Genomic DNA, 25,237 nt, shown 5'->3' with positions numbered 1-25,237 from the left:
TGAAAAATTTTGTCTTTTCAAATCCTAAATTTTTTTCAAGAACATTTTTTATTTTTTATCACCGGATAATGCTATTTTTCACAAATAAGAATAAATTAATTTTAAAATTTAAACTTTTTAAATTTTTGTTTATTGGATATTTTTGAAAATCTTTATTTTTCACTTTTTGGTAAAAAGATTATTTTTTTAGTTCAAAATTTAAAAATAAAAAGTTTTCATCTTTTTTTTGTCTTCCTAATATTGCTGGACTTTATTTTATTTTTTAATTTTCAATAAAAAATTTAATTTTTAAATTTAAAATTCATAAAAATGAAAAATTTTGTCTTTTCAAATCCTAAATTTTTTTCAAGAATATTTTTATTTTTTTATTCACCGGATAATGCTATTTTTTCACAAATAAGAATAAATTAATTTTAAAATTTAAACTTTTTAAATTTTGTTTATTGGATATTTTTGAAAATCTTTATTTTTCAACTTTTTGGTAAAAAGATTATTTTTTAGTTTCAAAATTTAAAAATAAAAATTTTCATCTTTTTTTTGTCTTCCTAATATTGCTGACTTTATTTTATTTTTTATTTTCAATAAAAAATTTATTTTTAAATTTAAAAATTCATAAAAATGAAAAATTTTGTCTTTTCAAATCCTAAATTTTTTTCAAGAACATTTTTTATTTTTTATCACCGGATAATGCTATTTTTTCACAAATAAGAATAAATTAATTTTAAAATTTAAACTTTTTAAATTTTTGTTTATTGGATATTTTTAAAATCTTTATTTTTCAACTTTTTGGTAAAAAGATTATTTTTTTAGTTTCAAATTTAAAAATAAAAATTTTCATCTTTTTTTTGTCTTCCTAATATTGCTGACTTTATTTTATTTTTTATTTTAATAAAAAATTTATTTTTAAATTTAAAAATTCATAAAAATGAAAAATTTTGTCTTTTCAAATCCTAAATTTTTTTCAAGAACATTTTTTATTTTTTTATTCACCGGATAATGCTATTTTTTCACAAATAAGAATAAATTAATTTTAAAATTTAAACTTTTTAAATTTTTGTTTATTGGATATTTTTGAAAATCTTTATTTTTCAACTTTTTGGTAAAAAGATTATTTTTTAGTTTCAAAATTTAAAAATAAAAAGTTTTCATCTTTTTTTTGTCTTCTAATATTGTTGGACTTTATTTTATTTTTTATTTTCAATAAAAAATTTAATTTTTAAATTTAAAAATTCATAAAAATGAAAAATTTTGTCTTTTCAAATCCTAAATTTTTTTCAAGAACATTTTTTATTTTTTATTCACCGGATAATGCTATTTTTTCACAAATACAGAATAAATTAATTTTAAAATTTAAACTTTTTAAATTTTGTTTATTGGATATTTTTAAAATCTTTATTTTTCAATTTTTGGTAAAAAGATTATTTTTTTAGTTTCAAAATTTAAAAATAAAAATTTTCATCTTTTTTTGTCTTCTAATATTGCTGACTTTATTTTATTTTTTAATTTTCAATAAAAAATTTAATTTTTAAATTTAAAAATTCATAAAAATGAAAAATTTTTCTTTTCAAATCCTAAATTTTTTTCAAGAACATTTTTTATTTTTTAATCACCGGATAATGCTATTTTTTCACAAATAAGAATAAATTAATTTTAAAATTTAAACTTTTAAATTTTGTTTATTGGATATTTTTGAAAATCTTTATTTTTCAACTTTTTGGTAAAAAGATTATTTTTTTAGTTTCAAATTTAAAAATAAAAAGTTTTCATCTTTTTTTGTCTTCCTAATATTGCTGGACTTTATTTTATTTTTTAATTTTCAATAAAAAATTTAATTTTAAATTTAAAAATTCATAAAAATGAAAAATTTTGTCTTTTCAAATCCTAAATTTTTTTCAAGAATATTTTTTATTTTTTTAATCACCGGATAATGCTATTTTTTCACAAATACAGAATAAATTAATTTTAAAATTTAAACTTTTAAATTTTTGTTTATTGGATATTTTTAAAATCTTTATTTTTCAACTTTTTGGTAAAAAGATTATTTTTTTAGTTTCAAAATTTAAAAATAAAAAGTTTTCATCTTTTTTTTGTCTTCCTAATATTGCTGGACTTTATTTTATTTTTTAATTTTCAATAAAAAATTTAATTTTTAAATTTAAAAATTCATAAAAATGAAAAATTTTGTCTTTTCAAATCCTAAATTTTTTTCAAGAACATTTTTTTATTTTTTAATCACCGGATAATGCTATTTTTTCACAAATAAGAATAAATTAATTTTAAAATTTAAACTTTTTAAATTTTTGTTTATTGGATATTTTTAAAATCTTTATTTTTCAACTTTTTGGTAAAAAGATTATTTTTTTAGTTCAAAATTTAAAAATAAAAATTTTCATCTTTTTTTGTCTTCCTAATATTGCTGGACTTTATTTTATTTTTTATTTTCAATAAAAATTTAATTTTAAATTTAAAAATTCATAAAAATGAAAAATTTTGTCTTTTCAAATCCTAAATTTTTTTCAAGAACATTTTTTTATTTTTTAAGCACCGGATAATGCTATTTTTCACAAATAAGAATAAATTAATTATAAGAATTTAAACTTTTTAAATTTTTGTTTATTGAATATTTTTGAAAATCTTTATTTTTCACCTTTTTGGTAAAAAGATTATTTTTTTAGATTCATAATTTAAAAATAAAAAGTTTTCATCTTTTTTTGTCTTCTTAATATTGCTGGACTTTATTTTATTTTTTAATTTTCAATAAAAAATTTAATTTTTAAATTTTAAAATTCATAAAAATGAAAAATTTTGTCTTTTAAATCCTAAATTTTTTTCAAGAAATTTTTAGATTTTTTTATTCACCGGATAATGCTATTTTTTCACATATATATAGAATAAATTAATTTTAAGAATTTAAACTTTTAAATTTTTGTTTATTGGATATTTTTGAAAATCCTTATTTTTCATTTTTTAGTAAAAAGATTATTTTTTTGTTTCAAAATTTAAAAATAAAAAGTTTTCATCTTTTTTTTGTCTTCTTAATATTGCTAGACTTTATTTTATTTTTTAATTTTAATAAAAAATTTATTTTTAAATTTAAAAATTCATAAAAATGAAAACTATTGTCTTTTCAATACTAAATTTTTTTCAAGAATATTTTTTTATTTTTTATTCACCGGATAATGCTATTTTTCACAAATAAGAATAAATTAATTTTAAAATTTAAACTTTTTAAATTTTTGTTTCCAGATATTTTTGAAAATCTTTATTTTTCAACTTTTTGGTAAAAAGATTATTTTTTAGATTCGAAATTTAAAAATAAAAGTTTTCATCTTCTTTTTGTCTTCCTAATATTGCTAGACTTTATTTTATTTTTTAATTTAAAAAAAATTATTTTTTAAATTTAAAAATTCATAAAAATGAAAAATTTTGTCTTTAAAATCCTAAATTTATTTTCAAGAACATTTTTTTATTTTTTTATTCACCGGATAATGCTATTTTTTATCAAATACAGAATAATTAATTTTAAAATTTAAACTTTTTAAATTTTTGTTGATTGGATATTTTTGAAAATATTTATTTTTCAACTTTTTGGTAAAAACATTGTTTTTTTAGTTTCAAAATTTAAAAATAAAAACTTTTCATCTTTTTTTTGTCTTCTTAATATTGTTGGACTATATTTTATTTTTTATTTTCAGTAAAAAATTTAATTTTTAAAGTTTAAAATTCATAAAAATAAAAACTTTTATCTTTTCAAATCCTAAATTATTTTCAAGAATATTTTTTATTTTTTTAACCACCGGATAATGCTATTTTTTAACAAATACAGAATAAATTAATTTTAAAAATTTAAACTTTTTAAATTTTTGTTAATTGGATATTTTTTAAAATCTTTATTTTTCAATATTTTGGTAAAAAGATTATTTTTTTAGTATCAAAATTTAAAAATAAAAATTTTCATCTTTTTCTTTGTCTTCCTAATATTCTGGACTTTAGTTTATTTTTTATTTTCAATTAAAAATTTAATTTTCAAATTTAAAAATTCATAAAAATGAAAAATTTTGTCTTTTCAAATCCTAAATTTTTTTCAAGAACATTTTTTTATTTTTTAAGCACCAGATAATGCTATTTTTTCACAAATAAAGAATAAATTAATTATAAGAATTTAAACTTTTTAAATTTTTGTTTATTGAATATTTTTGAAAATCTTTATTTTTCACCTTTTTGGTAAAAAGATTATTTTTTAGATTCATAATTTAAAAATAAAAAGTTTTCATCTTTTTTTGTCTTCTTAATATTGCTGGACTTTATTTTATTTTTTAATTTTCAATAAAAAATTTAATTTTTAAATTTAAAATTCATAAAAATGAAAAATTTTGTCTTTTAAATCCTAAATTTTTTTCAAGAATATTTTTAGATTTTTTTATTCACCGGATAATGCTATTTTTTCACATATATATAGAATAAATTAATTTTAAGAATTTAAACTTTTAAAATTTTTGTTTATTGGATATTTTTGAAAATCCTTATTTTTCATTTTTTAGTAAAAAGATTATTTTTTTGTTTCAAAATTTAAAAATAAAAAGTTTTCATCTTTTTTTTGTCTTCTAATATTGCTGACTTTATTTTATTTTTTAATTTTAATAAAAAATTTATTTTCTAAATTTAAAAATCATAAAAATGAAAACTATTGTCTTTTCAAATACTAAATTTTTTTCAAGAATATTTTTTATTTTTTATTCACCGGATAATGCTATTTTTTCACAAATATAGAATAAATTAATTTTAAAAATTTAAACTTTTTAAATTTTTGTTTCAGGATATTTTTGAAAATCTTTATTTTTCAACTTTTTGGTAAAAAGATTATTTTTTTAGATTCAATTTAAAAATAAAAAGTTTTCATCTTTTTTTTGTCTTCCTAATATTGCTGACTTTATTTTATTTTTTAATTTAATAAAAAATTTATTTTTAAATTTAAAAATTCATAAAAATGAAAAATTTTGTCTTTTCAAATCCTAAATTTTTTTCAAGAACATTTTTTATTTTTTTATTCACCGGATAATGCTATTTTTTCACAAATAAGAATAAATTAATTTTAAAATTTAAACTTTTAAATTTTTGTTTATTGGATATTTTTAAAATCTTTATTTTTCACTTTTTGGTAAAAGATTATTTTTTTGTTTCAAATTTAAAAATAAAAATTTTCATCTTTTTTTGTCTTCTAATATTGTGACTTTATTTTATTTTTTATTTTCAATAAAAAATTTAATTTTTAAATTTAAAATTCATAAAAATGAAAAATTTTCTTTTCAAATCCTAAATTTTTTTCAAGAAATTTTTTATTTTTTATTCACCGGATAATGCTATTTTTTCACAAATAAGAATAAATTAATTTTAAAATTTAAACTTTTTAAATTTTTGTTTATTGGATATTTTTAAAATCTTTATTTTTCAACTTTTTGGTAAAAAGATTATTTTTTTAGTTCAAATTTAAAAATAAAAATTTTCATCTTTTTTTGTCTTCCTAATATTGCTGGACTTTATTTTATTTTTTATTTTAATAAAAATTTATTTTAAATTTAAAAATTCATAAAAATGAAAAATTTTGTCTTTTCAAATCCTAAATTTTTTTCAAGAACATTTTTTATTTTTTATTCACCGGATAATGCTATTTTTTACAAATAAGAATAATTAATTTTAAAATTTAAACTTTTTAAATTTTTGTTTATTGGATATTTTTGAAAATTTTATTTTTCAACTTTTTGGTAAAAATTTTTTTTTAGTTTCAAAATTTAAAAATAAAAATTTTCATCTTTTTTTTGTCTTCTTAATATTGTTGGACTTATTTTATTTTTTATTTCATAAAAAATTTAATTTTTAAATTTAAAATTCATAAAAATAAAAATTTTTCTTTTCAAATCCTAAATTATTTTCAAGAATATTTTTTATTTTTTAACCACCGGATAATGCTATTTTTTAACAAATACAGAATAAATTATTTTAAAATTTAAACTTTTTAAATTTTTGTTAATTGGATATTTTTAAAATCTTTATTTTTCATATTTTGGTAAAAAGATTATTTTTTAGTATCAAAATTTAAAAATAAAAACTTTTCATCTTTTTCTTTGTCTTCCTAATATTCTGGACTTTAGTTTATTTTTTATTTTCAATTAAAAATTTAATTTTCAAATTTAAAAATTCATAAAAATGAAAAATTTTGTCTTTTCAAATCCTAAATTTCTTTTTCAAGAACATTTTTTTATTTTTTAAGCACCAGATAATGCTATTTTTTCACAAATAAAGAATAAATTAATTATAAGAATTTAAACTTTTTAAATTTTTGTTTATTGAATATTTTTGAAAATCTTTATTTTTCACCTTTTTGGTAAAAAGATTATTTTTTAGATTCATAATTTAAAAATAAAAAGTTTTCATCTTTTTTTGTCTTCTTAATATTGCTGGACTTTATTTTATTTTTTAATTTTCAATAAAAAATTTAATTTTTAAATTTTAAAATTCATAAAAATGAAAAATTTTGTCTTTTTAAATCCTAAATTTTTTCAAGAATATTTTTAGATTTTTTGATTCACCGGATAATGCTATTTTTTCACATATATATAGAATAAATTAATTTTAAGAATTTAAACTTTTAAATTTTTGTTTATTGGATATTTTTGAAAATCCTTATTTTTCATTTTTTAGTAAAAAGATTATTTTTTTGTTTCAAAATTTAGAAATAAAAAGTTTTCATCTTTTTTTTTGTCTTCTTAATATTGCTAGACTTTATTTTATTTTTTAATTTTAAATAAAAAATTTATTTTCTAAATTTAAAAATCATAAAAATGAAAACTATTGTCTTTTCAAATACTAAATTTTTTTTCAAGAATATTTTTTTATTTTTTATTCACCGGATAATGCTATTTTTTCACAAATATAGAATAAATTAATTTTAAAAATTTAAACTTTTTAAATTTTTGTTTCCAGGATATTTTTGAAAATCTTTATTTTTCAACTTTTTGGTAAAAAGATTATTTTTTTAGATTCGAAATTTAAAAATAAAAAGTTTTCATCTTCCTTTTTGTCTTCCTAATATTGCTAGACTTTATTTTATTTTTTAATTTAAAAAAAATATTTTTTAAATTTAAAAATTCATAAAAATGAAAAATTTTGTCTTTTCAAATCCTAAATTTCTTTTTCAAGAACATTTTTTTATTTTTTAAGCACCGGATAATGCTATTTTTTCACAAATAAAGAAAAATTAATTATAAGAATTTAAACTTTTTAAATTTTTGTTTATTGAATATTTTTGAAAATCTTTATTTTTCACCTTTTTGGTATAATGATTTTTTTTAAATTCATAATTTAAAAATAAAAAGTTTTCATCTTTTTTTGTCTTCTTAATATTGTTGGACTTTATTTTATTTTTTAATATTCAATAAAAAATTTAATTTTTAAATTTTAAAATTCATAAAAATGAAAAATTTTGTCTTTTAAATCCTAAATTTTTTTCAAGAATATTTTTAGATTTTTTATTCACCGGATAATGCTATTTTTTCACATATATATAGAATAAATTAATTTTAAGAATTTAAACTTTTAAAATTTTTGTTTATTGGATATTTTTGAAAATCCTTATTTTTCATTTTTTAGTAAAAAGATTTTTTTTTTGTTTCAAAATTTAAAAATAAAAAGTTTTCATCTTTTTTTTTGTCTTCTTAATATTGCTAGACTTTATTTTATTTTTTAATTTTAAATAAAAAATTTATTTTCTAAATTTAAAAATCATAAAAATGAAAACTATTGTCTTTTCAAATACTAAATTTTTTTCAAGAATATTTTTTTATTTTTTTATTCACCGGATAATGCTATTTTTTCACAAATATAGAATAAATTAATTTTAAAAATTTAAACTTTTTAAATTTTGTTTCCAGGATATTTTTGAAAATCTTTATTTTTCAACTTTTTGGTAAAAAGATTATTTTTTTAGATTCGAAATTTAAAAATAAAAAGTTTTCATCTTCCTTTTTGTCTTCCTAATATTGCTAGACTTTATTTTATTTTTTAATTTAAAAAAAATATTTTTTAAATTTAAAAATTCATAAAAATGAAAAATTTTGTCTTTAAAATCCTAAATTTATTTTCAAGAACATTTTTTTATTTTTTTATTCACCGGATAATGCTATTTTTTCACAAATACAGAATAAATTAATTTTAAAATTTAAACTTTTTAAATTTTTGTTGATTGGATATTTTTGAAAATATTTATTTTTCAACTTTTTGGTAAAAACATTTTTTTTTAGTTTGAAAATTTAAAAATAAAAACTTTTCATCTTTTTTTTGTCTTCTTAATATTGTTGGACTATATTTTATTTTTTAATTTTCAGTAAAAAAATTTAATTTTTAAAGTTTAAAATTCATAAAAATAAAAAATTTTATCTTTTCAAATCCTAAATTATTTTCAAGAATATTTTTTATTTTTTTAACCACCGGATAATGCTATTTTTTAACAAATACAGAATAAATTAATTTTAAAAATTTAAACTTTTTAAATTTTTGTTAATTGGATATTTTTTAAAATCTTTATTTTTCAATATTTTGGTAAAAAGATTATTTTTTTAGTATCAAAATTTAAAAATAAAAACTTTTCATCTTTTTCTTTGTCTTCCTAATATTTCTGGACTTTAGTTTATTTTTTTATTTTCAATTCAAAAATTTAATTTTCAAATTTAAAAATTCATAAAAATGAAAAATTTTGTCTTTTCAAATCCTAAATTTCTTTTTCAAGAACATTTTTTTATTTTTTAAGCACCGGATAATGCTATTTTTTCATAAATAAAGAAAAATTAATTATAAGAATTTAAACTTTTTAAATTTTTGTTTATTGAATATTTTTGAAAATCTTTATTTTTCACCTTTTTGGTATAAAGATTTTTTTTTAAATTCATAATTTAAAAATAAAAAGTTTTCATCTTTTTTTTGTCTTCTTAATATTGTTGGACTTTATTTTATTTTTTAATTTTCAATAAAAAAATTTAATTTTAAAATTTTAAAATTCATAAAAATGAAAAATTTTGTCTTTTTAAATCCTAAATTTTTTTCAAGAATAATTTTAGATTTTTTTATTCACCGGATAATGCTTTTTTTCACATATATATAGAATAAATTAATTTTAAGAATTTAAACTTTTAAAATTTATGTTTATTGGATATTTTTGAAAATCCTTATTTTTCATTTTTTAGTAAAAAGATTATTTTTTTGTTTCAAAATTTAAAAATAAAAAGTTTTCATCTTTTTTTTATCTTCTTAATATTGCTAGACTTTATTTTATTTTTTAATTTTAAATAAAAAATTTATTTTCTAAATTTAAAAATTCATAAAAATGAAAACTATTGTCTTTTCAAATACTAAATTTTTTTCAAGAATATTTTTTTATTTTTTTATTCACCGGATAATGCTATTTTTTCACAAATATAGAATAAATTAATTTTAAAAATTTAAACTTTTTAAATTTTTTTTCCAGGATATTTTTGAAAATCTTTATTTTTCAACTTTTTGGTAAAAAGATTATTTTTTTAGATTCGAAATTTAAAAATAAAAAGTTTCATCTTCTTTTTTGTCTTCCTAATATTGCTGGACTTTATTTTTTTTTTAATTTTCAATAAAAAATTTAATTTTTAAATTTAAAAATTCATAAAAATGAAAAATTTTGTCTTTTCAAATTCTAAATTTTTTTTAAGAACATTTTTTATTTTTTATTCATCGGATAATGCTATTTTTTCACAAATACAGAATAAATTAATTTTAAAATTTAAACTTTTTAAATTTTTGTTTATTAGATATTTTTGAAAATCTTTATTTTTCATATTTTTAGTTAAAAAGATTATTTTTTTAGTTTCAAAATTTAAAAATAAAAAGTTTTCATCTTTTTTTTGTCTTCTTAATATTGCTAGACTTTATTTTATTTTTAATTTTAAAAAGAAACTTTATTTTTTAAATTTAAAAATTCATAAAAATGAAAAATTTTGTCTTTAAAAATCCTAAATTTATTTTCAAGAACATTTTTTTATTTTTTTAGTCACCGGATAATGCTATTTTTTCACAAATATAGAATCATTTAATTTTAAAATTTAAACTTTTTAAATTTTTGTTTATTGGATATTTTTGAAAATATTTATTTTTCAACTTTTTGGTAAAAACATTATTTTTTTAGTTTCAAAATTTAAAAATAAAAACTTTTCATCTTTTTTTGTCTTCTTAATATTGTTGGACTATATTTTATTTTTTAATTTTCAGTAAAAAATTTAATTTTTAAATTTAAAAATTCATAAAAATAAAAATTTTATCTTTTCAAATCCTAAATTATTTTCAAGAATATTTTTTAATTTTTTTAACCACCGGATAATGCTATTTTTTAACAAATAAAGAATAAATTAATTTTAAAAATTTAAACTTTTTAAATTTTTGTTTATTGGATATTTTTAAAATCTTTATTTTTCAACATTTTGGTAAAAAGATTATTTTTTTAGTATCAAAATTTAAAATATAAAATTTTTATCTTTTTTTGTCTTCCTAATATTTATGGACTTTATTTATTTTTTTATTTTCAATTCAAAAATTTAATTTTCAAATTTAAAAATTCATAAAATGAAAAATTTGTCTTTTCAAATCCTAAATTTCTTTTTCAAGAACATTTTTTTTATTTTTTAAGCACCGGATAATGCTATTTTTTCACCAATAAAGAATAAATTAATTATAAGAATTTAAACTTTTTAAATTTTTGTTTATTGAATATTTTTGAAAATCATTATTTTTCACCTTTTTGGTAAAAAAATTATTTTTTTAGATTCATAATTTAAAAATAAAAAGTTTTCATCCTTTTGTCTTCTTAATATTGCTGGACTTTATTTTATTTTTTAATTTTCAATAAAAATATTTAATTTTAAAATTTTAAAATTCATAAAAATGAAAAATTTTGTCTTTTTAAATCCTAAATTTTTTTCAAGAATATTTTTAGATTTTTTTATTCACCGGATAATGCTATTTTTTCACATATATATAGAATAAATTAATTTTAAGAATTTAAACTTTTAAAATTTTTGTTTATTGGATATTTTTGAAAATCCTTATTTTTCATTTTTTTAGTAAAAAGATTATTTTTTTGTTTCAAAATTTAAAAATAAAAAGTTTTCATCTTTTTTTTGTCTTCTTAATATTGCTAGACTTTATTTTATTTTTTAATTTTAAATAAAAAATTTATTTTCTAAATTTAAAAGTTCATAAAAATGAAAACTATTGTCTTTTCAAATACTAAATTCTTTTTCAAGAATATTTTTTTATTTTTTTATTCACCGGATAATGCTATTTTTTCACAAATATAGAATAAATTAATTTAAAAAATTTAAACTTTTTAAATTTTTGTTTCTAGGATATTTTTGAAAATCTTTATTTTTCAACTTTTTGGTAAAAAGATTATTTTTTAAGATTCGAAATTTAAAAATAAAAAGTTTTCATCTTTTTTTCCGTCTTCCTAATATTGCTAGACTTTATTTTTTTTTAATTTTCATTAAAAAATTTAATATTTAAATTTAAAAATTCATAAAAATAAAAAATTTTGTCTTTTCAAATTCTAATTTTTTTTTAAGAATATTTTTTATTTTTTATTCATCGAATAATGCTATTTTTTCACAAATACAGAATAAATTAATTTTAAAATTTAAACTTTTTAAATTTTTGTTTATTGGATATTTTTGAAAATCTTTATTTTTCATATTTTTAGTTAAAAAGATTATTTTTTTAGTTTCAAAATTTAAAAATAAAAAGTTTTCATCTTTTTTTTGGTCTTCTTAATATTGCTAGACTTTATTTTATTTTTAATTTTAAAAAAATTTTATTTTTTAAATTTAAAAATTCATAAAAATTTTAATTTTAAAATTTAAACTTTTTAAATTTTTGTTTATTGGATATTTTTGAAAATATTTATTTTTTAACTTTTTGGTAAAAACATTATTTTTTTAGTTTCAAAATTTAAAAATAAAAACTTTTCATCTTTTTTTTGTCTTCTTAATATTGTTGGACTATATTTTATTTTTTAATTTTCAGTAAAAAATTTTAATTTTTAAATTTAAAAATTCATAAAAATAAAAAATTTTATCTTTTCAAATCCTAAATTATTTTCAAGAATATTTTTTAATTTTTTTAACCACCGGATAATGCTATTTTTTAACAAATAAAGAATAAATTAATTTTAAAAATTTAAACTTTTTAAATTTTTGTTTATTGGATATTTTTTAAAATCTTTATTTTTCAACATTTTGGTAAAAAGATTATTTTTTTAGTATCAAAATTTTAAAATATAAAATTTTTATCTTTTTTTTGTCTTCCTAATATTTATGGACTTTAGTTTATTTTTTTATTTTCAATTCAAAAATTTAATTTTCAAATTTAAAAATTCATAAAATGAAAAAATTTGTCTTTTCAAATCCTAAATTTCTTTTTCAAGAACATTTTTTTTATTTTTTAAGCACCGGATAATGCTATTTTTTCACCAATAAAGAATAAATTAATTATAAGAATTTAAACTTTTTAAATTTTCGTTTATTGAATATTTTTGAAAATCTTTATTTTTCACCTTTTTGGTAAAAAAATTATTTTTTTAGATTCATAATTTAAAAATAAAAAGTTTTCATCTTTTTTTGTCTTCTTAATATTGCTGGACTTTATTTTATTTTTTAATTTTCAATAAAAAAATTTAATTTTTAAATTTTAAAATTCATAAAAATGAAAAATTTTGTCTTTTTAAATCCTAAATTTTTTTCAAGAATATTTTTAGATTTTTTTATTCACCGGATAATGCTATTTTTTCACATATATATTGAATAAATTAATTTTAAGAATTTAAACTTTTAAAATTTTTGTTTATTGGATATTTTTGAAAATCCTTATTTTTCATTTTTTTAGTAAAAAGATTATTTTTTTTGTTTCAAAATTTAAAAATAAAAAGTTTTCATCTTTTTTTTGTCTTCTTAATATTGCTAGACTTTATTTTATTTTTTAATTTTAAATAAAAAATTTATTTTCTAAATTTAAAAATTCATAAAAATGAAAACTATTGTCTTTTCAAATACTAAATTCTTTTTCAAGAATATTTTTTTATTTTTTTATTCACCGGATAATGCTATTTTTTCACAAATATAGAATAAATTAATTTAAAAAATTTAAACTTTTTAAATTTTTGTTTCCAGGATATTTTTGAAAATCTTTATTTTTCAACTTTTTGGTAAAAAGATTATTTTTTAAGATTCGAAATTTAAAAATAAAAAGTTTTCATCTTTTTTTTTGTCTTCCTAATATTGCTAGGCTTTATTTTTTTTAATTTTCATTAAAAAATTTAATATTTAAATTTAAAAATTCATAAAAATAAAAAGTTTTGCCTTTTCAAATTCTAAATTTTTTTTAAGAATATTTTTTATTTTTTATTCATCGAATAATGCTATTTTTTCACAAATACAGAATAAATTAATTTTAAAATTTAAACTTTTTAAATTTTTGTTTATTGGATATTTTTGAAAATCTTTATTTTTCATATTTTTAGTTAAAAAGATTATTTTTTTAGTTTCAAAATTTAAAAATAAAAAGTTTTAATCTTTTTTTGGTCTTCTTAATATTGCTAGACTTTATTTTATATTTAATTTTAAAAAAATTTATTTTTTAAATTTAAAAATTCATAAAAATTTTAATTTTAAAATTTAAACTTTTTAAATTTTTGTTTATTGGATATTTTTGAAAATATTTATTTTTTAACTTTTTGGTAAAAACATTATTTTTTTAGTTTCAAAATTTAAAAATAAAAACTTTTCATCTTTTTTTTGTCTTCTTAATATTGTTGGACTATATTTTATTTTTTAATTTTCAGTAAAAAATTTTAATTTTTAAATTTAAAAATTCATAAAAATAAAAAATTTTATCTTTTCAAATCCTAAATTATTTTCAAGAATATTTTTTAATTTTTTTAACCACCGGATAATGCTATTTTTTAACAAATAAAGAATAAATTAATTTTAAAAATTTAAACTTTTTAAATTTTTGTTTATTGGATATTTTTTAAAATTTTTATTTTTCAACATTTTGGTAAAAAGATTATTTTTTTAGATTCATAATTTAAAAATAAAAAGTTTTCATCTTTTTTTGTCTTCTTAATATTGCTGGACTTTATTTTATTTTTTAATTTTCAATAAAAAAATTTAACTTTTAAATTTTAAAATTCATAAAAATGAAAAATTTTGTCTTTTTAAATCCTAAATTTTTTTCAAGAATATTTTTATATTTTTTATTCACCGGATAATGCTATTTTTTCACATATATAGAATAAATTAATTTTAAAAATTTAAACTTTTTAAATTTTTGTTTCCTGGATATTTTTGAAAATCTTTATTTTTCACCTTTATGGTAAAAAGATTATTTTTTTAGATTCGAAATTTAAAAATAAAAAGTTTTCATCTTCTTTTTTGTCTTCCTAATATTGCTAGACTTTATTTTTTTTAATTTTCAATAAAAAATATAATTTTTAAATTTAAAAATTCATAAAAATGAAAAATTTTGTCTTTTCAAATTCTAATTTTTTTTTTCAAGAATATTTTTTATTTTTTTATTCACCAGATAATGCTATTTTTTCACAAATACAAAATAAATTATTTTTAAAATTTAAACTTTTTAAATTTTTGTTTATTGGATATTTTTGAAAATCTTTATTTTTCATCTTTTTAGTAAAAAGATTATTTTTTTAGTTTGAAAATTTAATGATAAAAAGTTTTCACCTTTTTTTTTGTCTTCTTAATATTGCTAGACTTTATTTTATTTTTTAATTTTCAATAAAAAATTTATTTTTAAAATTTAAAAATTCATAAAATAAAAAAATTTTTCTTTTCAAATCCTAAATTTCTTTTTCAAGAACATTTTTGTATTTTTTTAAGCCCCGGATAATGCTATTTTTTCACAAATAAAGAATAAATTAATTTTAAGAATTTAAACCTTTTAAATTTTTGTTTATTGGATATTTTTAAAAATCTTTATTTTTCACCTTTTTGGTAAAAAGATTATTTTTTTAGATTCATAATTTAAAAATAAAAAGTTTTCATCTTTTTTTTGTCTTCCTAATATTGCTGGACTTTATTTTATTTTTTAATTTTCAATAAAAAATTTAATTTTTAAATTTTAAAATTCATAAAAATAAAAAATTTTGTCTTTTTAAATCTTAAATTTTTTTCAAGAATATTTTTATATTTTTTTAAGGATGAAAGAAGACCAGGAAACAGGTGTCACAGCAATAAACCAAGCACTTTGAAACAAGAAAAAGGTTCAAGCTTTCCAACGTACAAAATCAGAGCGTCAGCAAAGAATTGAAAACAAGGCAGCAGAAATAAAATGGTGAAAGAGAAAGCAAAACCAACCTAGAAGAAGGAGGAAAGCCTTGAAGAAAAAAGCTGAAAAGCGGAGTGGAGCAGCAAAGATCGACCGCGAAGCAAAAGCACCCGCAAATGCCAAAATGTTACAGCGAAAAAATGAGAATGCAGGATAAAAGCAACGAAAAAGAGGGGAAGTTACAGGAAAAAGAAAAACTGTCTCTTGGATACAAAATTTGAAAGAGAAATGGGGCATTAAAAGCCAATTAATGAGGGTGTTAAACCCTCGCACGTTTCGAAAGCTAGAGCACTAAAAGCGCGCGCTTCTAAAGAAACAGAAACGTTCCGCATTCAAAAAGGAGCTCTACAAAAATAAAAGCGACAAAATGCTCGAGTTCGGCTTCACCCGAGAAGGCCCAAAGTCCTAAAACCAAGACTCGACCTCCAAATAAAGACCAAGCTCGAGCAAGGGCACTGTTCATACCCTGGATCAAGCAGTCCGACTCGGGATGTTCTACAGACGAAGTAACTGACCTCTTCAGGTCCGGACGACCCGACCTCTTCTCAAATAGCTCGGCCAAGCTACTAGGGAAGCCCAGTAAAGGGCCTAAAATAGAGGAACACGACCCAAATCTTAAAGCAACCCAAGCCTACCAAGGGAAGGGCGGTTCCCCTGAAGATAAGATGACTGCACTGGAAGATAAGATAAAGATAAGATAAGATAAGATAAGATAACTAAACTTATCTTATCTGCAAAGGTCACCCTAAACCATTATAAATACACTGGAGCACCCAGGTATAACTCATACTCTGATTCTACTCAATACCTGCTTAATACCCTTGCTAACTTAAGCATCGGTGTCCCTTGCAGGTACCCCCCACCCTACGGGGACAAAGGATCAGCACCACCATCAAGTCCAACAAGTTGGACACAACAGCTCCGACCAATACAGAAGATCTCGTCCGAGATCGACCTACAGTTTCAGGTAACCCTCGGAACAGCGCCACTACCCAAGTAGAAAACGTTAAATTCCCTTCTTTTCCCACCATTCGAACCACACCTTTCACTCCTATAAATCTCCTACCCTTCCCAATCCCTCCCACTTCAGAATCCATTCCATACACAAAACAAACTCACACAGACCCTTCTTTTTCTTTTCTCGTTCTTCTTTCTCTCTGTCTTTCTACTTGATTGGGACAATCAAGTGCTAAGTTTGGTGTTGGGGCAAAACTTTGTTTTGCTTGTGTTTCTTTGCAATGATGCATGAAAATTTGTCTCTCAACAAATTTCCCTTCGGCAAGTATACCGAATTATCGTCAAGTAAAAACTCACAATAAAGTGAGGTCGAATCCTACAAGGATTGATTGGTCAAGCAACTTTAGTTGGAAGAGTATGCTAGTTGAGCTAAACAGAATGTAGTTTGACAATTGCAAAAAATTAAATGGCGGGAAAGTAAATAGCAGAAAATAAAGTGCAGAATCTTAGATGGGGATTTGGGGAAATGAGCACGAAAATAAATGGTAGAAAGTAAAGAGAATGGGTAAGATCAGAAATGGGGAATTCATTGGGCTCAGGAGATGTTGTATTCTCCGGATCAAATTCATTTTCATCTCTTCTTCAATCAAAGCATCTATTGATCACCTTGACAATCTTAAGTGATTGGGTTCCAATTCCTTGGCAACTCAATCTCTCTAAGCTTGAACAATTGCCCAATTCCTTGATTTAATTACTCATGGGAAAAGATGAAGTGTGGTCACCGATTATACCACATGTATTTCCAAATCAAAGTGTTGGGAGGATTACATGTCACTTTGTCCGCCCAGACCCCAATTTGGTCCAAAATGAGAAAGCATTTCTAGCATGATCTCCTCATCCCTTTTCCAAGGCTCAGAGGACATCAAATTATGGAGAGTTTCTTTTCCAAGACAACTAACCAATTGAATTAAGATCGAAAGCTTTCTAGTAAATCAAAAGAGAAGAAAGAAGAAGAGAATGAAAACTATAATTGATCCATCAAATTACAACAGAGCTCCCTAACCCAATGAAAGGGGTTTAGTTGTTCATAGCTCTAGAAATGGAAATTGGCAGAAAAGAATACATTCCTAGCTAAAAGTGCAGAAAAGTAAATATACAGAGGGTAGTTCTCTAAAGTGCTAAGCTTTTCTATAGTTCAAAACTACTCCTATATATACTACTTCTCTTGATCTTCTAGTGAGTTTTTCAAGTCTTGGATGTGGGATTTAGAACTTGAGTTGAAGTAGTTACAATCTTTTGTGGGCTCAGCTTGCAGAGAAGTATGAATTAGGCATGGGCATTAGTGAAGTTAACGTTAAGTGACATTGTGGGTTCGAGAACGTTAGTGGCAATCACATTTTTCACTAATGTTCCAACCCGATATAGCCCACGTTAACTCCAACGTTAGTGGCACCAACGTGACCACTAACGTAGCCTTGCAAACCTTCGCAAGCGTTATTGGGACTCACCTTTCCCAATAACGTTGTCTTATAAACCTTCGCAAGCGTTATTGGGACTCACCTTTCCCAATAACGTTGCCTTGTGCCCTTTGTCCCTACGTTAGAGTTCACGTTAGTGTAATTAATGTGGCTCTTAACGTGGTTATGCCTCACCTTTGAGAGCGTTAGTGACACTTATCTTTGTCACTAACGCTCCAGGTGCCCCTACTCTCCATGTTAGAGCTCACGTTAACTAAGTTAACGTGGCTACTAACGTGGTAGTGAATGCCATCTCTAACATTAGTGATAAAGGTGAGTGTCACTAACGTTGGCTCATCAATATTAGCTCCACGTTAACTTTCACGTTAGTGGTCTTAACGTGACCACTAACGTGGGCAATGCTAGTTTGATCCAATGTTAGTGACAAAGGTGAGTGTCACTAACATTGGTATTGTTCCTCTCTTCCACGTTAGAGTTCACGTTAACTAAGTTAACGTGATTCTTAACGTGGCTCATTGCCAAATCTTGGAACGTTAGTGGTGTTCACGTTTACCACTAACGTTGGAGCTTTCTTTTGTCTCCACGTTAACTACCACGTTAACTTAGTTAACGTGGCAATTAACATAGGCTTATGATGGCTTCGCAGGCGTTATTGGTGATCACTTTTCTCATTAACGTTGCAAGCTATTTACCATTCTACGTTAGTGGTCACGTTAACTAGATTAACGTAAGTACTAACGTGGTTCTTCCTTGCTTCCTTTGTCCTGAAATCAAGCAATAAAGTGCATCAAAGCTCTAGCCAAAGTCATGAGATTATGCATCATTAATTTATCATTCAATTCTAGCAAAAATTCTCATGAAATCATGTGAAATTCACAATAGTTGCTTGAATCAATATGTAAGTGTATTTTCATCCAAAACTTGCCTTATTCACTAAGAAAATGTATGAAACTAACCTAAAACAGTAAAGAAAAGGTCAGTGAAACTGGCCTAGATGCCCTGGCATCACAACACCAAACTTAAAGCTTGCTTGTCCCTAAGCAAGTACTGAAACATAGGAAGAATGAATGAAAGAACAAGAAGATAATATAGAAGTAGAATTCCTGGTTTATGGAGTTTCATGCATAGCAACTTAGGTTCTTTCCTTTACTAGGTTTCAGGCCTTTATCAAGTCCTTGGTCACTCTCTTGATTGCATCCTTTGAGACTTCTTAATTGTTGATCCTTCCTTCTTTTCCAAGGTTTATTACATTCTTCTTTTGGCTAAGTGCTCTGTAAGAGGGTGACTCTTTATGATAAGCTTTCTGCCAACACTCCCGAACCAGTTGGTTCAAGGTGCTAGGTGTTAAGACACCCCTAAGGACTTACTCCCTCAAGTCTCTTTCCCTCATACATACACACCACAGGCACATGGTTTGTTATTTTTCTTTCTTGAGACCTTGGTGTCCAGCACCTCTTTGGGTTACTAAGTGTTCTGTAGCAAAGGTCACTCTTGATAGTGGACTTTCAGCTGATAATCCTGGATTAGTTAATCCAAGTTACCGAGTGATGAGGCACCCTTAAGAGCTTATTCATCCAAGCATATCCCTTGCACATGAACACCACAGACACATACCTCAATTTTAAAAACCCTTGGTGCCTAGCATTGTTTCTTATTGTATTTCTTTCCTTTTCACTCTTATTGCTCTTTTTTTTTTCTTATTGGGATCTTATTATTTAGTTAGTCTCACAGGATGTGTTTCAAGCATAGGATTTAGGATAGATAGTTGTCTTCTTTCCTTGTTTGGTGAACCAACTTAGCTTACTAATCATCCTACCACAAATAGTAAGAACTAACTTCTCAAAATAACTCCACTCTTGTTCTTTTCATAACATTTTCTTTTTTGCTTAACTTAAAGGGCAAGCATACAAGTAAGCAAGATGAAAGTGAACACCGGGGACATTAAATGTAAAACTTAAATGCAGAATTGAAAATCCTAAGCTACTCATGGAAGCATGTTCTATTTCATACATGATTTTTCTTATTTAAAGCTTTGAAAAAGATCGAACTAAGAAGGAACTTCACCACCTTTCACTTATTGGAATGCTCATGTTCTTCTGCTTCCTTGTCCTCTTTATGTTCACTTTGTCCGCTTGTGCTTCCTCTCATCCGATTCATTCTAGCAATTTTCCAATCTTCCAGTGCCTTCCTTACTAACTCATGTCTCTGTTCGGTCCTTTCGCGCTCCACTCGTGCTAATTCATCCTTTACATTATCATATTTTGTGATCCCAGGATGCAATACAGGTAGTTTTCCGACTAGGTACCCAAACCTGGCTTGGGTATTTTTATGATATCCAGTCTCACTCATGTAGACTCCTTCCGAGAATGCTCTGTATTCATCGAAAAGATCAGCCTGTTCTCTTTGTTTCCTATGTAACTCATGAATATGTGCACCTTGATGTGCTTGGATGTTGATTAGCTTTTGGATGGCTTCTTGTTGTTGATCTTGCTTCTGGTTCAGGTTATGGAAAGATTCACTCCATTGTCTCCTTTGTTCCAATTGCTAGTCCATCAATTGTTTTTGCCATTCCCCTTGCTGATTCATCCATCTAGAGAGTGATTCTTCTTGGCGGTCCATTAATTGCATTTGAAACTCCTTCTGTGCCCCCTGATTTTCCATGCATTGCCTAGATAAGGTATCAATAGCCTCTTGTAATCGGTGCATGCTTAAGGTTGCTGGGGCTTGCTCCTGTGGATGTTGTCCTTCTTCAGCTTGATGGGCTGGCCTCTTTCTTACCCTTTCGCTGAGGTAGTGGAGTTGCAGTAGCATGCATCCGACGATAAGTGATTGGAAGGCCAACCTTTATCCCCTCGGGATTTTCATCCTCGAATATCACCCTAGCATGGTTGCAAAGACGAAGAATAGTGCTGGGATAACCCAACTTTCCTCCAAAATCGCTCTTCTCAACAAGCTTTCGAATGCCTTGGGCTTTGAGTTCATCAACCTTGATTTCTCCTCCCTTCATTAGGGATTGCAACATTGTTGCTCTCTTAAGGTTTACCTTTGAGTTGTTTCCTGCTGGGAGGATGGATCTCCTTATGATTTCAAACCACCCTTTGGCCTCAGGGAGGAGGTCTCCTCTTTTTATAAATCTGGGTTTCCTATTGGGGTTTCTGTCCGAATCTGCTCCTTGCACACAGATATCCTGTATAATCTGGTCGTGGTTGGGTTTGTTGTCCATTCTTGAGTGATAGCTCTCCTCTGCAAAGGGTATGCTTCGCAACTTCAGCACTCTCATGATGCTCATGGGACTAAAATCCACCATGACCCCTCTCACGAAACTTGTATAGGATTCATCCGCCTTATCATGTCTAACTGCATTTACATAAAACTCTATCACCATAGTTGCGTTCACCCTTGTAATCGGATCGGTGATGATCTCCCATCAATGTTTTTCCACCTTTTCTATGATTTCTGGGCACTTAGTTCGTGTGACTTGAAAGCCTAATTCATATATGATTTCTTTGTTAGCCATCTAACCAAATTGTAGTGCATGGTAGAAGGTTCTAAATCACTTTTCATCAAAAGGAGGCTGCTCTATGGGTTCCTTCCCCTTTTGTCTCTTTGAGCTTGATGATGTCATGCAAGATGGTTGATATGTTTGTTACTCACAAGATGGCTAGGAGGGTGTGTGTGAAACTTTTTGGAGGAGGATGAAGTGTGTCTATCCGAGAAAAGTAAGGGAGAGGAATGAGAGTAAGAAGTGTGTACAGAGAGGTTGTGTGAAGGGGTTTATATAAGAAGATGATAAATGATTGAAGGGTATGGATTGATGGTGTTGTTTGATAGTGGACGGTTGGTGTTTGGTGTTGAATGAGCACAAGGATCACCCTCTTTATGAAGGTCTTGGATCGGTCTCCAAGACTCATCCACTTTCCAAAGTTGCATGGCAACATTTTCCAAGATATTCCCCTTGGAGACAAGTGCATGTGTTTCTTGGCATAGTGGCCGAATCTCCCTTCATTGATTGTCCTATCAAGTACTATCAATATCCTTTTTGATTTCCTATACAAGACAAAAAAAAAGGGGAATGCAAATGGTTAATTGAAAGTTTTGGTGGGAAGACTTAAGGTATGAACTAGCTACAAAGAAAAATCTTTTTCTTTTGTTTTTAATTAACTAAATGCTTTTCATGAATGCAAATAAATCAACCACTAGATCTCTCATGCATGCAACGTTGGTACACCAAACTTGTTTGTGATCATATGGTGCAACAAGTTTCGGGAATAATTCCACCTCATAAAGTGTGTTCAAGCCCACTTGGTGTGCCTTGAACACCAAACTTATCATGTACTATACGCTGCATGTAAGGGGGTCTTATATTGTTTATCAAAATTGATTTAGAATACATGAACTTTGACTTATTACTACTATTTGAGATTAAAGGAAGAGGGTGTAGAACATGGGTTGCCTCCCATGAAGTGCTTCTTTAGCGTCATTAGCTTGACGTTTGGTCCTTGTCAAGGTGGCTGATAGTGCTTGAAGTCTTCCCCCCTTGCAGTGAACCTATTTCCATTGGCCTTGTTGATAAGCTCCACATGCTCTAAGGACAAGATTTTGTTGACAGTATACACTGGAGGCAGTTGAGTGGAATAGTGGGGAGGTGAGGTGGTATAGGTGGAAAGTATGTAGAGACCACTTCATCTCCTGGTGAAAAATCTTCTGTAGGTATTTTCTTGTTTTTCCATCCCCTTGGGACCTTTTTTCTTGTGTTCGTTGATGTCACCTTGTTCCTTGTGGTTTTCTCTTTGAGAGTGGTTTTGATGCCCATCTCATATGACTCTAGTGAGTCTAGTTCCTTTTGGATTACACTTGGCTGTTGCTCCTTCTGATCACATTGGTTGTTAACCATAGGAGTCATGAAGTGTGGTGCTTGTGCTCCCTTGTTTAGCTCTGATGTCAGCTCTTTTGTTAGCTTTTCCTCTGACTTTTTGTTATCATGGTCTGCTTCTTGTGAGAGGTTGAAAACATTCAAGGTGAGCTGATCATCATGTATTCTCAACACTAGCTCTCCTCGCTCCACATCTATGAGTGCTCGGCTGTGGTCAAGAATGGCCTTCCTAGAATGATTGGGTGAATAGGATTCTCATCCATTTCTAGGACAACAAAGTTTGTAGGAAGGAAGTAGTTCCCAACCTTCACTAACACATTCTCAACCACTCCTAGTGCCTGTTTTTGAGTTTTGTCAGCCAATTTGATGATTACATCTGTGGGTGTTAGCTCATTAATTTGGAGATTTTTCATGAGGGATAGAGGCATTAGGTTGATACTTGCTCCCAGGTCACAGAATCCCTTATCAATCATTGTTTCTCCTATGGCACAGGAAATGTGGAAGCTCCCTGGATCCTTCTTCTTTGTGGGTAGCCCTAGTTGAATGAGAGCACTGCAATCCCTATTCATCTTTATTGTTTGTCCACCATTCAATAAACTTTTTCTGGCTAATAGCTCCTTTATATACTTTATGTAGGAAGGCATTTGCTGGAGGGCTTTAATAAAGGGTATATTTACATCAAGAGATGCAAACATATCGAGGAACCTTGAATAAATTCTCCCTGTTACACCACCTTTAAGCCTTTGGGGAAAAGGTGCATATAGGTTCAGTATCTCCCTTCTCTTCAATTCTTCCTTAAGTGTAGGTTGGGGTGCATGGTCTCTTTCTTCCTGGTTTCCCTTTTGACTGTCTTGGAGGTGTTCTACTTCCTTCATACTCCTCTCATCACTTGTGGTGATCATCTTACATTCTTCCCATCTTACTTTCCTTGTTTCTCCTCTTGGGTTCTTCTCCGTATCACTGGAAAATCCATCAGTGGATTCGGGAATTTGTTGAGATAGATACCCTACTTGGGACTCCAGCCTCTTGATGTTTTCTCCTTGGTTTTTTATATTGGCTCGTACTTCTTCCTTAAACACCTTGTTGTCTTGGACTTCTCTACATAAATCTTCAAGTAGAGTCTCAATTTTTGAAAGTCTATCATCCGTTAGTGATGGTGGATTGGGGTTCGGTGGGTGTTGATAGGATCTCTGTGAGGTATGTTGGTGAGTTGCATTGTTGTTGGAATTGAGGTTGTGGCGTCTCTGGTCTTGACCTTGGTCTTGTTGATTTTCCCAACCAAAGTTGGGGTGATTTCTCCATCCATAGTTGTAAGTTTTGGAGTATGGGTCATGGATTTGTCTAGGTAAGTTTCCAATATAGTTGGCTTGTTCCCAGTCACCTTCTTCTCCTATATTCACTCCCTCTTGAGCTGGTGATGAAGTGATGACTGCTGCAACTTGGTTTTCCTTCACCTTCTTGGTGAGATCTGCTAGCTGCTTAGTGATCATCTTATTTTGAGCTAGCAATGCATCCATGTGGTTCAGCTCCATTACTCCTCGAGTGTTACTTCTTTCAGAGGCATAGAAGTAGTCATTCTCAGCTACTGTTTCAATGACATCTATGGCTTCTTCAATGGTTTCTTCTTGTTTAGAGAGCCCCCTGATGAATGATCTATAGCCTTCTTTGACTCATAGAAAAGACCTTCATAGAAAATGTGAAGTTGAACCCATTCATTGAACATATCTGGTGGGCATCTTCTTATTATGTCCTTGAACCTCTCCCATGCCTCATAGAGAGTCTCACCATCTTGTTGCCTAACAGTCTGCACCTCAGCTCTAAGCCTATTGATTCTTTGAGGAGGGTAGAATCTTGCCAAAAATTTGTTCACAACATCTTCCCAATTTGTCAAGCTCTCCTTTGGAAAGGATTTAAGCCACTTAGATGCCTTGTCCCTGAGTGAAAAAGGGAACAAAAGCAGCCTATAGACATCCGGGTGGACTCCATTAGATTTCACAGTGTCACAAATTCTCAAGAAGGTGGTTAGATGTTGATTGGGGTCTTCTTGAGCAGTTCCTCCAAATGAGCAGTTGTTCTGAACAAGGGTGATGAGCTGGGGTTTTAGTTCAAAGTTGTTGGCATGTATGGTGGGCTTCTTGATGCTACTTCCATAGTTTCCTGGATTTGGATTGATGTAGGAGCCTAGAACTCTCCTTTCTTCCCCAGCATGATTTGCGGGGCCTTCTCTAGCATGGTTGTGAGCTTTTTCTTCATGATTGTTTTCCAAGTTCTCCTCCATGATGGTTTCAAAATACTCTTCCTCTTCCTCAGCACCAACAACTCCTTTCCCTCTTGCTTCCCTCCTTAGTCTCCAGAGGGTTCTTTCAGGTTCTAAATCGAAGAAGGTTGAAGCTCCACCTCTTCTTCCTGTCATACAACTAACAAAACACACAGCAAGAGATGAAATGAAGAGATTATTCTTGTTAGTGTGATTGTTAGAGTAAGTGATGCAATTTATCAAACAGTTAGTGTGTTA

General features: G+C 24.6%; 1 non-coding gene across 1 annotated transcript; it reads left to right on the top strand.

Moving 5' to 3' along the window:
- Positions 1–24,440: 24,440 nt before the first annotated feature.
- LOC112799512 (small nucleolar RNA R71) lies at positions 24,441–24,547 on the top strand. Its single transcript, XR_003201088.1, has one exon. It is a non-coding gene; the product is annotated as a small nucleolar RNA R71 (small nucleolar RNA).
- Positions 24,548–25,237: the final 690 nt, after the last annotated feature.

The sequence above is a fragment of the Arachis hypogaea genome, chromosome 4, assembly GCF_003086295.3.
Source record: "Arachis hypogaea cultivar Tifrunner chromosome 4, arahy.Tifrunner.gnm2.J5K5, whole genome shotgun sequence".
NCBI classification, from domain to species: Eukaryota; Viridiplantae; Streptophyta; class Magnoliopsida; order Fabales; family Fabaceae; genus Arachis; species Arachis hypogaea.
This window is presented reverse-complemented; position numbering and strand designations above follow the sequence as displayed.